The sequence below is a fragment of the Globicephala melas genome, chromosome 9 (genome assembly GCF_963455315.2).
Source record: "Globicephala melas chromosome 9, mGloMel1.2, whole genome shotgun sequence".
In the NCBI taxonomy this organism is placed as follows: Eukaryota; Metazoa; Chordata; class Mammalia; order Artiodactyla; family Delphinidae; genus Globicephala; species Globicephala melas.
In genome coordinates this window covers 30,904,545-30,917,253 of record NC_083322.1, presented here as the reverse complement: position 1 = coordinate 30,917,253, position 12,709 = coordinate 30,904,545, and the positions used below count along the sequence as shown (strand labels likewise).

General features: G+C 35.4%; 1 long non-coding RNA gene across 1 annotated transcript in view; it reads right to left on the bottom strand.

The window, feature by feature from the left end:
- Positions 1–5,581, bottom strand: part of LOC132597869 (uncharacterized) — an 86,528-nt gene extending 80,947 nt beyond the window's left edge. The window contains exon 1 of the long non-coding RNA XR_009565275.1: positions 5,475–5,581. This is a non-coding gene — a long non-coding RNA (uncharacterized lncRNA). The remainder of the gene's footprint in view (positions 1–5,474) is intronic.
- Between the last annotated feature and the right edge of the window lie 7,128 nt (positions 5,582–12,709).

Here is a 12,709-nt window from a genome sequence, read left to right as displayed (position 1 = left end):
GTAGATGTGCAGTGTTCCCTGCTGGACCCCTCTCTTCTCAGTTGCAATGATGTAAGTGGAAGTATTTGGTGACTCCTTTTTCAATCCACAGAAAATCATCTTTATGTTGAGGACTGCTATCAATTACCAGGGGTCCTAAGAGATGAGAGCCAAGATTACCACACACTCCATATGGATGTGTCTGGTCCATGGGAAACAAGTCCCATGAGTTAATAATCTCCAGGAATTTTGGTAAGTGTCAATACAGCATCCACTCTCAACCCTCTTACCATGAAAGCTAGTTAGCCAACACTTTTCTTACCCTCTAAGTTTCCATGGGCCACATCCCAGGCCTGCTTCTTGATAGAGATGCTAAGAACAATTTCTCTGAACTTTTTTCTTTGTAAAATTTGTGTATGCAGAGAAGTGATTTTCATATACTCACTTAGGTACCTTGCATTTATTTTCTCATGCTTCAGTCAAAACTGAGTCCTATTCTAATACCTTGCTAGTTATATTGCTGTGATTATATGTTCTCTCCCTAAGTCTTTTATGGAACAAGTTATCAAAAATTGTAAATCTACATACTTACGCTACATGTAAATAATCAAATTTGGAGCTGCAAAGCCTATTATGACTTTATTGATTTGTGCTCTTGAGGTCAGGAACGTAGATATGTAGTAAAGAGCTATTAAGTGCTAATAAAAACAAAAGGAGAATGTACAGAACGTACAATATGTTCATCTCCCAATTGCTGGAAACATTCTGCTCTCCTGATGTTCTCAGGAGTAACATCTCCTGATGTTACTTGGAACCTATTTATAGTAATAGCTCCACATAAGTCAACACAAGCATTAAAAACAAATAATTAAAATGCCATTTCAAGATAAAATAACTCCTGGTATTCTAGGGGTTATCTTTAACTATTCTCCTTAGACATTTTCTAATGGAAATGTAATTATAATACATGGAAAGCAAAGAAATAAATCTCCATGGTCAGTCACTTATATTGAAATCAATAACTACAACATCTTGTCTTTTAAAAAATGTTCCTTTAGGTCTAATTTAATTGGCCATTTGCCATTTCATAACATATATCTATTTGACATATGGTGGTCATATTTCCTGATCCTTAAAATGCTAAGGTTCAATATCTGTGTATTCAGTAATAACTAAACAAAAAGTTTTAGAGGTTGCTAAGTCAATAAATTTTTATATTTATAAATTTGTAATAACAATAATGGCTAACATTTGCCAAGGATTTGCTCTAGGCCAGGTACTATGCTAAAGGATTTGCTTGCATGTTGACTTTCAATTTTAAATAACCCTACAGAGCTAGTTATAATAATCATCCCCATTATGCAAGTTAACAGACGAAGGCCCAAAAGCTTCATAATTTCCCAAGGTCACAGCCAATAAATACCTGGGTTCTATCCCTGGTAGGATAAGTTCAGAACCATGTTCTTAGCCACGACAACTTACCACTCACTCTTATTTCCACTGTAGCACAGGCATCCCCATTCAAACTGGAATTTTTATCTAATTAAATGTTACATCTGTATTCAATACTTTCGTTTGCATATTACTCTTACTTATTGTGGAATCAGATTTGGAAAAATTTTGTACTGTTGAACTACCTAAAATATTGTTCCATAGACTATATATCTTTTGGTTAAAAATAAAAAGTGATATTCATCTATATGTGCTATCTAGATGGTATTTATCTGTGTATACCCTCATGACACGTGCCAATGAGTGAAAATATCATTTAATGGAAAGGGCATGTGTTCAACTTGGTTAAAAGCGCCCAACATACCACCTGCACTATAAATGTATAATGCATGTTGAAGGGATGGGTGAATGAATGAATGAATGAATGTCTTGGGCTACATAAGAGTCAACTAATACAATTAATAAGTGTATATATAAGATTGTGTTTGTGTGTGTATTTTGATATTTCAACAATTATATACAATCTTAAATTTGTTTTTCATTACTCCTTTAATGAAAAGATGCTCATTTGACTTAAAAGGAAATAACTGTGGACATAGCTCATAACTCCTTTCTTTAGCACCATAGTTCATAATTTCTTTCTTTAGCACCCAGAGAACAGATTTCCCACTGGCTAGAATGCAAATTATCAACAGGATTAGAGCTGTCCCTAATGCAAGAAAATAATCATGGTGTATACTAACATTAACAAGTGGAAAATTTAAAAAAAAACAAACAGCTGAAGTGGGGTAGGGAGATAAGAAACTTTAGTGTCAAAAAATGCTTCTTTCTGTAGTGATTAAAATATTCCCAGTTTATATTCAATCTATGATTGATTCTGTTTCACTTGAAAGAAATTTACCGTACCCAAAGGGAGAACTATAAGATTACCACTCTCACTACAATCAAAACATCAGGAATGAAAATCCCATCCACTGGCATAATAAATATTTCAATAATATATAATATATCCGTATCAGTAATGCTGCTGTAAATTGTCATTGATAACAGAGCTATTTCAAAGTTTAATTTCAACACTGCTTATGGCCTAGCATTTCAAATCAGACATCTAAGGATTCCTGACTCCTGCATCATTAAATACAGATTCAATTCCAGAAAGTACATTGATATTATTTTACTATTCTGAACGTATTTTAGACAGAGTGTGATGTTATTGGCATGGGTTTTATAGTTTCTTATCCCTCTCATATGTTCTGTAAGAAGAATAGTATACTGTGAGGATGACTACAAAGAATGGTTCTGGTATTCGTTTATAAATCTCTAACAAAATTATTGCTTTATTGGTACGATTAGTGGTTCTATTAAGATATAAAATAGATTCATTTATTTTTCTAGGGAAAAAAATACATAACTACAAAATTAAGATGAAGATAGCAGGAGTAGGGGCCTATTGAAAGATTTAGAAAACTTGAAATATGAGTGATTTACCAAAACATTTAACAACAATCCCTTAAAGGCCACATTGAACATCAGTAAGCCAATGGGCTTTAGAAATGCTGTTCAGGAGAAACACAAGTTTAAGAATGTCATTTACATCATCATTTACTTGAATACTTTTCCATTGTCCTCAGAAAAACATCTGACAAGTGTTATGCTCACAGAGCAAGTCAACATCTACTAACATTTACTGATGTTAGAATTGTGAAATGGTGAAACTACTTTTTGTGTCAAAAAAGGACGACTGGGGCGAAGACAAAGGCTTCTCATCAAAATTATATTAGATTCACACAAGCCAGCAGCTGACTGCAGTACTTTGAATATGCTTTTCTGGTTGCTGAAGGTGTGAAAATGAGCCAGAGTGTGAAAAGTGCAACTTTTAGCTGGGACTTTTCAATAGCAAAGATTCTGAAATGTAAGAGCAGAAGTGTGTATTCCATTGCTGGTGTTGATAATGTTGAATATTCTCTACACGTGAATGAAGCAGTAAAGAGCTGGTCCCCTAAATCTATTTTAATTCCTTCTCCAATAAGCTAACATTTAACTTGAACCTGGCAAAGTAAATCATTCCAAATTCAAATGCCCCTCTTCACTTTGCATAGGCACACAGAGATGGAGTAGCAACTAATGTTCATTTTGAGAATAGAACTGGGCACAGCTGTTCCAGTCAGACTTTTTGCAAGAAGATAAAATAAACTGTACATAAAGAGCTGGGCTGGATTTTACTGTTATGCCCAAGAAATTAACATCTGGCTCAGAGCCTAAAATAATCATTTATGGATTACAGAAAATGGCATTTCACGTTGCATCAGCTAAAATGTCATAAACATTTTAAATTACCAAAAGCAGAAAAAAAGGAAACAAATAAAATTGTAGAAATAAAACAACTCCATTGAGGAGAGACAAATACTGCTCAAATAATGCTCTAGGATTCTTTTCTCAAATGGATACTTCTCCAGCTTCAGTAAGTAACCTGATATACGGTGGCATGTGTTTCTCATGGATTAGCAACGACACATGCAAATTTAACAAACCCAGTCTATCTGATGAGCGAAGAGTCTAATGTATATAGGCATCAACTATCAGTTATGAGAAGTAAGAATATGTATAAAGCAAATATTAAACCATACATCTTCATAGTTGAATCAGCATGAAGAGTAATTATGTTGACTTTCTCATGTTAACATATTTTTAAGAATCTCTATCTTTGGCATTCAGATAGAGTGAATCATTTCACTCTATCAAGAGCATATAGAATAGCCTTATTCAGTTAAGGACTTGTGTACAAGGTAGAGGAGGAAACGCGAGATGACTCCAACTATCACCACTGATATTTAACCTTTTAAATAATATAGAACTTCCTGAATGAAGCGTATATTAAACACTTACCTTCAACCACTAATGCTTAATCAAATCTCACTAACTGCAATAGTGTTTACTTGGCAATTTTAATGACTCAGACTAAACTTTGAGATCAGGGAAAAACTTCTAAATAGCCAAACTAATATTTTTAAGTTTGCTTCATTTTAACTGCCTCCTATAAAAGAATGACACCAGCGTTTCCAAATTAAGAGTACATTACAAAGGGAGTTCTATTCTTAAAAGGAAGTTTCCTAACAGCAGATTAAGAAGAAGAAAAAAAAGGACAAATTACACTCTGACACTAAGAATAAAGACATAAATAAATAGTTACTTATTTTGGGGGGGGGGTTGTCTGGCGCAGCTGCACTGTTCAGACCTCGGAGCTTGGCTCCAAATCACAGTGCCAGGTGATTTAAAATAAAATCAATAAGTAACTAACTAAAAGTAATTTAAAAATATTACCCCTTTGTGGTAGACTAATGTTCTGGCTACCTGCCTCAATAGCCCTTGAGAATCTGTTTATAAAGAAGAGTAGATTAGATATACAGATTGGAGATTAATTACAGATGAATTCATTTAACAATCTTTTCTTAAGAGGCTATCATGTGACAGGCACTGTAAAAAGGGCCAGAACAACACAATGACTAAGCCCAAATAGACCTAATGCATATCCTTGAGGAATCAAAATTAAGAAATTACAATGGATATCCACCACGTGTAGGAAAACAGAAGTCAGACCCCTCAACTGGTGGTTTAGAAAGTAGAATCTCAGGATGGGGAAAGGCTCCTGGTCAGTGACTCTAATTCAGTCTCTCAAATTTTATCTCCTTGTGTTTCTCACAATCTGCTTCCTCCACAAAATGCTTCCAGAATACAGCTCTGGCTCAAGTAGGTAAAAAAAAGCCCCCCTCACTTGGTCTCTTGGTACAGCTGAGACAAATTGGGGTTTTAAAAAGTCTTTTCTAAATATTAATTAAGGACTACTTGGGAAAGAACATGAAGAATAAACACATATATTTAGTCCAAAAGACATTCCTAGGACAAAACTTGTCGTTTGGTGAGGAGCTATAAATCAGAGATTACCACGATCCTCTCCTCAGGTTTGATCATTTTGCCACTGGCAAAGCCCATTAACAATTCCCAGGAAATAGAAATAGAATATGGGTAATAAAATAAAGTCTAACCTTTTTTTTTTTCTTTTCTTCTGTGTTTAGTCTAGTTTCACTTGCTCCTAGGGTTCCTCCTATGTGCAGAGGGCTCGCACCCGGCACTCCTCACCAAAGCTCCCATGCGAAAACACTGCGCTGACACCTCAGCTACGCGCGTGTGCGCAGAAGACGCGCGCCTTACGCTGTGATTCAAGATGGCGGCGGTGGGCCGTGTGCAGAGACGCCGCGCGCTCGGCACTGCGATTTGAAGCCACGCCCCGAGCTGTGAACGGTGCGCCTGCGCCAGACCCTAGAGAACACTCCCCCCTCCCTCCCCCGTCTCTCACAAGAACGCAGTAAAGCGGCCCCGCCCACGGCCGGCTGGGGAGAACATGTTCTCTAGAGCTGAGCTCGTAGGTCTCCATTCTCTGATTCAAAGAATAAAGTTTTCCTTTGCTTCGGAACTGAACTCGGTCTTGTTCTATTAGTTCGAATGACACTGGGCAGAGTGAAAAAGTATTCGTAGTTTTCGGCAAGACAAGAAAAATTTAAACATAAATTTTCTCTGTCCTTTAGCCGCCTCTCTCCTCTCTACTGTGCAGTGTATATCTGCATTATACATAGACCAAACCTCCCCATCAGCAGAAACACTTGCTCAACCATAAAGAGCAACTTTCTCCTAGCATCAAGACAACCCCTTGAAAGATAACATACCTTCTTGATCTCGTAAGGAGTCACGATGACCCACTACTTTGTATTTGCAGATATGGATAGTGTAAACTGTCATTTAATGTACTGCCCTCTGTCTGAAGAAACTTATATAACTGTGCTTTGACTTCTAAAGGGTGGAATAGTTCTGGGAGATTTCTGAGAGATAGATTTTCTAATAAATTGGACTTCATAAAAATTATAACACTTGTACTTCAACAAATACCATGAGAAAAAAAGGAGAGAGAGAAGACAAGACCAGGGTGGGAGAACATATTTTTATATCATATGTCTTGTAAGGGTCTTTTATCCAGGGTATACAAAGAATTCTTACACCAATTAAAAATTCTATTTTAATAGAATTTTCACCAAAGAAGATATAAGAAAGGCTACTAAGGATATTTTAAAAATGTTAATCATTAGGGAAATGTAAATTAAAACTACAATGAGGCTTCCCTGGTGCTGCAGTGATTAAGAATCTGCCTGCCACATATAAACAATGGAATATTACTAAGCCATAGAAAGAAAAGAAATTGAGTTATTTGTATTGAAGTGGATGGACCTAGAGTCTGTCATACAGAGTAAGTCAGAAAGAGAAAAACAAATACTGTATGCTAACACATATATATGGAATCTAAACAAACAAACAAAACAATGGTTCTGAAGAGCCTAGAGGCAGAACAGGAATAAAGACACAGATGTAGAGAATGGACTTGAGGACATGGAAGGGGGAAGGGTAAGCTGGGACGAAGTGAGAGAGTGGCATGGACTTATATACACTACCAAATGTAAAATCAATAGCTAGTGGGAAGCAGCCACTTAGCACAGGGAGATCAACTCAGTGCTTTGTGACCACGTAGAGGGGTGGGATAGGGAGGGTGGGAGGGAGAAGCAAGAGGGAGGAGATATGGGTATATATGTATATGTATGGCTGATTCACTTTGTTATAAAGCAGAAACTAACACACCATTGTAGAGCAATTATACTCCAATAAAGATGTCAAAAAAAAAAAAAAAAGAATCTGCCTGCCAATGCAGGGGACACGGGTTCGAGCCCTGGTCTGGGAAGATCCCCCATGCTGCAGAGCAACTAAGCCCGTGTGCCACAACTACTGAGCCTTCGCACCACAACTACTGAAGCCTGCATGCCTAGAGCCCGTGCTCCACAACAAGAGAAGACACTGCAATCAGAAGCCCGCACACCCTAACCAAGAGTAGTCCCCACTCCCCGCAACTAGAGGAAGCCCACATGCAACAACAAAGACCAAACACAGCCATAAATAAATAAATAAATTTATTTAAAAAAAAAACTACAATGAGAATCTTCACCCACTAAAACTGATACAATCAGCAAGACAAGTGCTGTTGAGGATGTGGAGAAACAGGAATTCGTACACTGCTAGTGGAAATTTAAAATGTTACAGATATTTTGGAAAATATTTTATCTGCTTTATAAAAAAGTTAAAAATAAATTTACCATATGACAAGCAATCCTAGTCCTAGGAATCTACCTGATAGAAATGAAAATATATGTTCACACAGCAACATCTACATGACTATACCTAGCAGCATTATTCATAATAACCCCAAACTGGGAACAAAATGTCCATCATTTGGTGAATGGATAAACAAAATGTGGTATATCATACAATGGGATACTATTTAGCAATTAAAAAGGAGTAAACTACTGATACATGCTGCAATATAAATGAAACAAACATTGTGCCAAGTGAAAGAAGCCAGAAGAAAAAGATGAGATATTTTATGATTTCATTTGTATAGAATGTCCAGAAAAGGCAAATCCATACACAGAAAATAAATCAGTGGTTTTCTGGCACTAGGGATGTGAGCAGGGATTGGCCACAAATGGTCAGAAAATATATTTTGGGGGTGATGCTAATATTCTAAAACTGGATTGTGGTGATGGGTGTACAACTCTGTTACTAAAATCATTGTAGTGTACATATAAAATGGGTGAATATTTTATGGTATGGATCATACCTTAAAAAACTATTTAAAAAGACACATTCCTGATCTTCCATAATTAATTTTGTCTCACAGTTTGAAGCCTCATATTAATTCAGTTACCATCTGGGTTGGTTCTCTTTTAGCCCTGAAGGATTTCAGGAACTTGTTGCTTTATTTCTTAGCTCCCTTTCACTCTCCTCATGGAAAGACCTACCACACAAGGTCTTAGGCAGAAGCAATCTGCTAGTAATATGCAAAATGATTATGAAAAGATCAAGAGATGAGGTTTTTCTGTTTGTTTGTTTTATTTTTTGCTTTTGTTTGAGTTTTCTTCCAAAGGTTTACTTAGAGGGTTCTTAGTTTGGGTTTACATTCTGAAACACATGCCGTTTCTTCATTTGATGGACACCATGAATGATTTCACTTTCAGAGATCCAAATGGCAACGTATGAGAATTGTCGTTTCCCTCAGCTTAAGTGCAAATAAAATATGAAAACAAGAGTTATATTTGGTAGCAGAAGAGTCACTCCTCCCTCACAAGGATACAGACATATAAATGAACAGTTATAATCAAATAAACAGGGAAAGTGCTGTGGGATATCAGAGGAGGGAGCTGAGCAAGACAGTGGACAGTCATACTGGGTCATAAAAATCATGTGGGAGTTGCCCAGTGTGTGAATGGTGGAAAAAAGCATTCTGAGCTGTGAAAAATTTAAACACAGAAACCTCAATTAAATAAAGTTGGGAGGCCAGAATGGGGAGCTTTCACACCCTGTGACCACAGCAGAGCCCAACATAAAGGAGAAAAACTTGTCTTCTTTCCTAGCAAGGACTCAGCCAGTGAAAAGCCATGGACTCTGTTTATATAGCCCTACCAACTTCCTCTTCTTCTCCGTAAGAGTTCTTCTTCCTTTGCCATGTCAGATACTTGTACATGGGTCACCATTGTTGCAGACCCCAAATACAATTCTCTGTTGATCCCAAATAAACCCATCTTTGCTTAAGAAATATCTGGCAGTCTATTTGTATCAGGTCAACAAAGCAAAGTAGATGGGATGTATAAAAGGTTAGTGGAATTGCTTCTTTTTTTAAAAACAAATGTTCAATAAATATTTGCTATAATGAAATTCATTTAGTAAACTGAGGCATTTAATGTAGCTAGGATCTGAGGCATCATTGAAAAACTAATGGAAAATAAAAATTGAGAGGTTGGAGTTAGACTCTTAAGGGTCTTGCACATCTTATAAGAAATGTGGACTTTATTCTTTAGTCAATGTTAAAAAATAAGAGTTTTAATTTTTTGTTTGTTTGTTTTAAACGGATAAATGGTGAATTGATTTCACGAACAATCACTTTAGGGTTTTATAAAGAAATTTTGGCATAGGGAGAAACATAGCAGACTAAAGACTTAGGAGGCTGCTGATACAATGCTGCTGAGGCACCCCGTATTATTAACAAATAGAGTTAATTAAGAGAAGTATAGATCAATAGCCACTATTTTTTTTAAAGTACACTGCCTTCAGAATGCATTATTTAAGAAAGCAAAAGTACCTATAATGTATTTGAGATATTTCCATAATACTTTTGTAATAATTTTCCATGAAAAAATAGCTTTTACAATTTTAAATTTCTATACTCATTGGCAAAAAAGTGAGAATCCTTATTACTTCGCATTCAAAACATGACATTAAACAGAATTTACATACACATCACATGTATATACACAAACATGGAAATGATAGATAAATCTATGAAAACATAGAAATAAAGGTAAAGTAATATGCAAGAGAGTTAAACAATAAATTATGAATATCTTTACACAGGTTGATTTGCAAAATATAGAATCTGTGTGTTTCTGAACAAGGTTATAATTAATATTTAGTAATTATTATGTTTTGACATGTTTTGATCTGTTACGTATACGTCTTCCAGGAGCTTACAATATATTGCTTGAGGTCAGAAAGAAAGGGGTCACGTAGAGATAGAGTCAGAGCCACCTCCAAAGTCACTTTCTAGTTTCACGCAAGCCATTTCAACACTCAATAATTTCTTAGAGTGGCCATGGACTGTTCCCTGCTTTGTGAATTTTTAGCAACTTAAATTGCTTTTAAATTAAATGATGACAGTGGGAGCATTCATATGATTTGGATTATTGTTTCCAACAAGATGAGCCTACCTTAAGTCTCCATCAGTAAGAGATCTTCCCTTCTCTCCTTGTGGGTCTTTTCAGAATTATAATCTAATTGAAGTTGAATGTTGGTATACCATAAATGCCTAAACATAATTCCTTCCATTGACCAAAGAATATCCATCTTCTCTGGCCATGTCCTATTTTTTGACCAAAGCTATAGGTTTGTCAGTCAGCAATCTTAAAAAGTCACAGCATTAGTCAAAATATAATGAGACCAGAGAAGATGGACAATTCAATATGTTTATTTAGTCAAATTTATTAGGAAATGTTCAGAGTACACGTCTCCCTAACAATGTGTTCCTTGAGGTAACAGTCAATGTCTTTTTGCTGTTTGTTTTTCCCATCTTAGTATGCCCAGCACCGAACACATACATAGTGTATAGAAAGCCCTCCCCTGAAAGAATGAAAGAACCATTTTTATATAAAAGCATACCATATGTCTTATGCAAAAGGAGTTAGTTCTTTATACAAAATTTCAATGTACTATTTTGATACTATATAAATATTTAAATATGATTTTGCATGCAATATGGTGATAGAAAATAGGGACTAAATATACTATTTCTGTTTGTTCTCCTGCTGATTTTTTAGCTAAGGGCAAAGTTCTACAAATAAAGATGATTTATTGATGCAGTTGGGTTAGTGTCTTAAAATCAGAAACAAAATAGGTTTTTTCCATGGAAATGAAGTGCTCCAAAACATAAAATAGTCCTTCTGATGTGGTTTACAAAGAGGCTTTAATGATTTCCTTCTAATGAGATTTCTGAGTTTATGCTGATATAGGTCATATATAAGTTCTCCAATGTACCTGGACTGTGAATACATTGTTATGGGTAGCTATTTTAGTAAAAATTAGAATCCGAGTATAACTTCTGTGGTTCTCACCATTTCACTATGCAATTGTGCTATAAATTGCTCAGTCTTATTCCAGCTTTCTTTGGTTTCCTTTTTATTTTTTGCCCCTATGTAATTCTTAGCTTGTGTAAGAAATTCATATAGATATTTTCTTGTCTGAGATGGCACATATCTTTATTTTGTTTGAAGTTCAAAGTAATGCTGGCTTCTGGATTTGAATTACGAGCAAAGGAATTGTTCTTAACTTTCAGTAAGAGAGTCCTGCAGCAGGGCAGCTCAGAACAGGAACGTGGAGGTCTGCATTGTGCCTGTGCTTTTTACTGACTAGTTCATTATGTATGAGGACATGTCCCACCTTTGTTAACCAGTCTGCTTACTCTTGCTAAATATCACATTCTTAAAAAGTTTTTGGAATTGAGAGCAACATAAAACTCTGTTGAGATCTGTGAATGTCATCCTTCTGGTTAGAACTGCATATAGATCGGGCAGGAGTAGCAAAGTTGCATCCATAATAGCTGTCAGCTAGGATGGTCATTAAGCTTTGTCTGTAGTCAGGATTCCTGTGCCAGATGGCATCTCAGGAACACTAGACAGAGCATGCAAAGCTGCCAAGATTCGTACTGTGCCCTTTTAAGTTAGGGCTGGTGGAGGAATAAAATAAGAAAAGGACCCGTGAGAATAAAACTCCTAGCAGTAGCTTTCCAGCTCCAGGCTCTTTAGCTTATGTACAAAGACAAATCATTCTTATATTTAGAAATGTATATTGCTTGTTAGTATTATAAAAATTATTCAGATTTCCAAAATGTATTTCTCATGACACTGCACTTCAAATGGTGATTTTTTTTCTGACTTTTGTGTCATGTTTAGAAGGTATTTCAAACAACATTTCTGATCAATGTTTTCTTAAAAAGTTTTTCCTTTCTATTATACCTTTATATTTGGAAATTGTATAGGCATGAGTTTGCAGTTGAATTTTCTTTCAATAGCTAGCTAATGATTTGGGGACAATTTATTGTAATCCAATTTTCATGCTATTGAAATTTTATGTTTATTACACTAGATTGTCCTACATATTAGGGTCTTTTCTGGGATATTAATTATGAATCAGAGTATAATATGTTCTTTTGCAGGCTAGTACCGCACTGTTTTAAACATTATCTTTATGAAGTACATTTTTAAATTAGGAAGAAAAAAATCCCTTTTTCTCTTTTTTAAAAAAAATAATACTCATTTTAGCTTTATCTACCTTTGAATTCCTGCAAATACATTTTGGTATTACTTTGTCAGTTTCTTTTAAAAAAATAGCCTGTTTGAATAGTGATAGACATTACACCAAATGAGCATAATAATTTTGTGATGTTGGAAGGAAACAAAGAAACTTGCTATTTGAGGAAAGAATTATTTTTCCAACAGGTATTTAGATTGGAGTACTTGTGGAAATTAATTTCTCTTTATGAAGATGTTTATATATTTAATTTTTAATAGATGCAATAGTTGAACATACAACTAAATTTACAAAGATAAAAATATCATAAAGGAAATATAACCAA